Raw genomic sequence first — 5965 nt, 5'->3', positions numbered from 1 at the left:
CAATATGTAACCAGTAAGTATTCCGTCTAATCTCAAAGAAGTAGAGACGAGAGGTCGACTCGATACTTACTAGGGTCAAATAATATGAGATGAATTTATAATAAGCAGGAATAGCACAAGTTATAAGCATTTAATAAGCGTAGAATAATAGTTCCTTTCCAAATATTATCATGGGTTTCCATATATATATATATATATACATACATATCACAGTTATGAAGTCCAGTCCACAGAGAAAACACTAAGCAAGAACATGCGCAAATAATACCAAGGGACGTACAGTCCGATCCAACATAAAAATAAATTATGCACTGTTGAGGGTCCAACGGCTCGAACCATAGATGCATCCATTACCCCGCTCGCGAATCAACCATGTGACGCGGTCAAACATAATTAAACACAGCAACAGGCAGACAACAGTATATAACTCTAGAACAGTTATTCACAGTATCTACGGTCCCGCATCTGCGAGAGATGGGCCACACCTGCTTCCTACCACTAGTCTCATTTAACTTAATCAACATGGTTTATACGAATCCGAATTTAAGCATCAAGTTACAAGTATATCACATAGAGCATGCTTATGGGTCCTAGACTACCCGGACTTAGCATGATAGTAGCTACGCACGGACTCTCGTCACCTAGTGCGTACGTAGCCCCCGCATATAGTGGCAAATTATTCAATTATTACACCTATGGGGACAATTCTCTCATACAAGGTTAGAAAGGAGACTCACATCACTCCAAAGTGCACTTCCAAATGCCAAGAACAAGTCCAAGCCCTCAATTCAGAGCCGAACAATCCCAAACTAGTTAAATGAAGTAAGAACTAGTTAATATAGGATCACAAGATCGAATTCTAGCTATTTAAGAAATTTCCCAACCATTAACACAAGTTTCCTAAATTCCGACCCCGGGCCCACGTGCCCGGATTCCGAGATTTTTCAAAGGAAGTTGCTCTGTACAACCTAATGATCAATAATATATGATTTCTAATTTATTCCATAACAAATTTCGTAGTTAAATCTAAGTTTTATTAATATCCTAGGTTTTTGCTCTAACCCCATGATTTCACCTTAACATTAGTGTTTAATCTACCTAAGACAATGATATTAAACTAGAAATAGGTAGCACACACTTACCTCAAGATGCTAGGTGAAGTTCTTCTCTCAAAAGCTACCAAATCGCCCAATGGAGGAGTGAAAATGTGATAAAAATGACTTAGAACCTGCATTAAATGAACCTCACTGCCCAGTGATTTCCGCATCTGTGGTCAGGGGACCGCATCTGCGAGAGATGGGCCGCACCTGAAAAAATAGGCCAAAGAGCTGGGACCGCATCTGCGGTCTCCAGGCCGCATCTGCGGAGCCGCTTCTGCGGCTAGGAGTCGCTTTTGTGGTTCCTGGCCTGTCCTGGGCCACTTCTACGATGGCACGACCACATTTACGGTCTCGCATCTACGGTCTCGCACCTACGGTCCACCAACCACAGGTGCGGTTATGACAGAAGCAACAAGCTTCAGCTCTTTCAAAAAATTTCCACTACCCTCGAGCCTCATCTGATTGACGCTCGGGGCTCCCAGGCCCCGCCTGAACATACCAACAAGTCTAAGATCACGAGACGAACCTACTCGAACCTTCGGAACACCCAAAATAACGCTAAATCTAGGAATCACCCCCTAAAACCAAATGAATCAAACTTATGAACTTCAAGTTCTTAATTTTCCTCTAACGGGCCAAAACGCCCTTAAACTACTCGGATTGACACCAAATTTTACGGACAAGTCTTAAATGATATTTCGGACTTGTACCGAGCTTCGGAACCAACATACGAGCCTGATACCCATGAAATCAATCATTACTTAGTTTCTTTAAATGCTTAAAACTTCAGATTAACAATTTCTAATAAAAATTCATTTCTCGGGCTAGGAACCTCGGAATTCGATTCCGGGCATACTCCCAGGTCCCATATTTTTCCACGGACCCTCCGGGACCATCAAATCACGAATCCGGGTCTGTTTTCTCAAAATGCTGACCAAAGTCAAACTTAGTCTTTTAAGAAAAATCCTAAGGAATCAAATGGGCATATTTCACTCAAAACTCTTCCATATCTCGAACCAACCGCCCTCACAAGTCGTAAATTAGATAAAGCATGTACAGGAAGTTTTATTTAGGGGAACAGGGTTCTAAAAGGCATAACGACCAGGCGGGTCATTATATTCTCCACCTCTTAAACAAACGTTCTTCCTTGAATGGACATAGAAAAGTACCTGAGTTGCTGAATAAATGGGGATATCTACTCCGCATGTCCTCCTCGGACTCCCAGGTCGCCTCCTCGACTGGTTGGCCCCTCCACCGGACCTTTACCACAAAAATCCTCTTAGATCTCAACTGGAGATCCTGTCTATCAATAATGGCAATTGGCTCTTCCTCATAATCCAAGCTCTCATCTAGTTGAATAGTACTAAAGTCTAACACATGGGACAAGTCGGAGTGATACTTCCGAAGCATCGATACATGGAAAACTGGATGAACTCCCGATAAGCTGGGGGGTAAGGCAAGCTCATAGGCAACCTCTATAACTCTCCTCAACACCTCAAAAGGACCAATAAACCTTGGGCTCAACTTGCCCTTCTTCCCGAACCTCATAATGACTTTCATTGGCAAGACTTTCAAGAGAACCTTCTCGCCAACCATAAATGATACATCACGCGCCTTCTGATCCGCATAAATCTTCTATCTGGACTGAGCTATGCGAAGCCTCTTCTGAATCAACTTCACCTTATCCAAGGCATCCTGTACCAAGTCTGTACCATACAACTTAGCCTCACCAGGCTCGAACCACCCAATAGGAGAACGACAACGACGACCATATAAAGCCTCGTATGGAGCCATCTCAAAGCTGGACTGATAGTTGTTGTTATATGTAAACTCCGTCAAGGGCAAGAACTGATCCCACTACCCTCCAAAGTCAATCACACATGCTCTAAGAATGTCCTATAAAATTTGAACTGTCCGCTCCAGCTACCCGTCGGTCTGAGGATGGAATGCTGTGCTAAGCCCTACACGGGTCCCCAACTCACTCTGAACGGCTCTCCAGAAATGGGAAGTGAACTGAGGGCCTCTATCTGATATGATGGAAACAGGCACACCGTGCAACCGGACTATCTCCCGAATGTAAATCTGAGCATACCTCTCCGCTGTATAAGTAGTCGCCACTAGAATGAAGTGAGCCGACTTGGTCAACCTATCAACAATGACCCATACTGAATCGAACATCCGCAAAGTCCGCGGCAACCCAACTACGAAATCCATGGTGATACGCTCCCACGTCCACTCCGGTATAGGCATCTGCTGAAGTAGGCCACTCAGCCTCTAGTGTTCATACTTGACCTGCTGGCAATTCAAACACTTAGCCACATGCTCCACTATGTCTTTCTTCATTCTCCGCCACCAATAATTCTTCATTAAGTCACGATACATCTTCGTAGCACCCAGATGAATGGAATACCGCAAACTGTGAGCCTCCTCTAGAATCCTCTCCCTTAGACCATCAATATTAGTAACATATAGACGACCCTGAAATCACAAAATACCATCCTCGCCAATAGAAATCTCCTTGTCACCTCCCTAAAGTACCGTCTCTCTGAGAACTGCCAAATAGGGATCATCGAACTACCGGGCCTTGATCTGCCCCAATAATGAAGACTGCGCAATCACACACGCAAGGACTCGACTAGGCTCTGAAATGTCCAGCCTCATAAGTCTGTTAGCCAAGGACTGAATGTCCAAAGCTAGTGGCCTCTCCGATGCTGGAATGAATGCCAAGCTACCCATACTCTCTACCTTTCTGCTTAAGGCATCTGCGACCACATTTGCCTTGCCCGAATGATAAAGAATGGTGATGTCATAATCCTTCAGTAACTCAAGCCACCTGCGCTGCCTCAAATTAAGATCCCTCTGCTTGAACAAATGCTGTAAGCTGTGATGATCGGTATAAACCTCACATGACACCCCATACAGATAATGCCCCCATATCTTAAGAGTATGAACAATCGCGGCCAACTCTAGATCATGCACAGGATAATTCTTCTCATGAAACTTCAGCTGACGTTAAGCATATGTAATAACTCGCCCTTCCTGCATCAATACACATCCCAAGCCAACGCGTGAAGCATCGCAATATACCATATACATCCCCGAGCCGGAAGGCAATACAAGAACTGGTGTTGCAGTCAAAGCTGTCTTGAGCTTCTGGAAGCTCTCCTCACAATCATCGGACCAATGGAATGGAGCATCCTTCTGGGTCAATCTAGTCAAAAGTGATGCAATAGATGAAAAGCCCTGCACGAATCGCCGATAATAACCCACTAGCCCCAGGAAACTCCTGATCTTGGTCACTAAGGTAGGACGTGGCCAACTCTGAACTGCCTCAATCTTCTTGGGATCCACTTAATACTCTCTCCTGTCATAACATGCCCCAAGAATGCCACTGACTCTAGCCAAAACTCACACTTGGAGAACTTAGCATATAGCTTTTTCTCTCGCAAGGTCTGAAGCACTACTCTTAAATGTTGCTCGTGCTCCCCCAGGCTACGTGAGTATATCAAGATGTCGTCAATGAAGACGATGACAAATGAATCAATATAAGGCCTGAATACTTTGTTCATCAAATCCATAAATGCTACTGGGGTATTAGTCAAGCCAAAGGACATTACCAAAAACTCATAATAGCCATATCTAGTCCGGAATGCAGTCTTCGGAACATCTGAGTCCCGAATCTTCAGCTGATGATACCCTAACCTCAGGTCTATCTTAGAGAACACCCTAGCACCCTACAACTGGTCGAACAAATCATCAATACGAGGCAATGGATACTTGTTTTTAATGGTGAATTTGTTTAACTAGCGGTAATCATTGCACATCCTCATAGTCCCATCCTTCTTCTTCACAAATAACATTGGTGTACCCCAAGGTGATACACTGGGCCTAACAAACCCCTTCGCCAACAACTCCTCAAGCTGCTCCTTCAACTCCTTAGGATCCATACGGTACGGTGGAATAGATATAGGTTGGGTACCTGGAGCCAATCAATACAAAAATCAATATCACGGTCCGGTGGCATGCCAGGAAGATCAGAAGGAAACACATCAGCGAACTCTCGAACCACTGGAATCGAATCAATCGTCGGAGACTCTGCAGTGGTGTCCCAAACATAAGCTAGATAAGCCAAACACCCCTTCTCGACCATATGCCGAGCCTTCAGAAAATAAATAACCCGACTAGGTGTATCAACTATGGAACCCCTCCACTCCAACCTCGGCAACCCTGGCATTACTAGAGAAACAGTCTTGGCATGGCAATCTAGGACAACGTGATATAGAGATAACCAATCCATGCCTAGGATGACCTCAAAATCGATCATATCATGCAATAAGAGATCTGCTCTAGTCTCGAAACCATAGAATGTGACCATACAAGACCGGTAGATCCGATCCACAACCACAAAATCACCCACAGAGGTGGACACGTGAACAGGAGTGCCCAAAGGCTCAAGAGATATGACCAAGAATCGAGCAAACAAAGATGATACATATGAATAAGTAAACCCTGGATCAAATAATACCGAAGCATCTCTACCGTCGATGGAAATAATACATGTGATGACGACATCTGAGGACAATGCATCTGGCCTGGACGGAAGGGTGTAGAATCTGGCTGGAGCGCCGGCTGGCTGGCCTCCACCTGACTGAGCAGTAGATGGATGACCTCTCCCTGCCTGGCCTCCACCTCTAGGATGGCCCTACCAGCCTGCCCTCCACCTCTAGGTGGTTGGGCCGTTGGTGCTAAAATCATGGGATGCTGACCTGCTGCACTACCTTGCCCCGAAGTCTGGGGTAGGTCATCTTCATGTGACCCGAATATCTACACTCATAGCACCCTCTCGGTACCATAGCCTGCTGCCC

The sequence above is a fragment of the Nicotiana tabacum genome, chromosome 20 (genome assembly GCF_000715075.1).
Source record: "Nicotiana tabacum cultivar K326 chromosome 20, ASM71507v2, whole genome shotgun sequence".
NCBI classification, from domain to species: Eukaryota; Viridiplantae; Streptophyta; class Magnoliopsida; order Solanales; family Solanaceae; genus Nicotiana; species Nicotiana tabacum.
Note: the sequence above shows the minus strand (reverse complement) of the source record.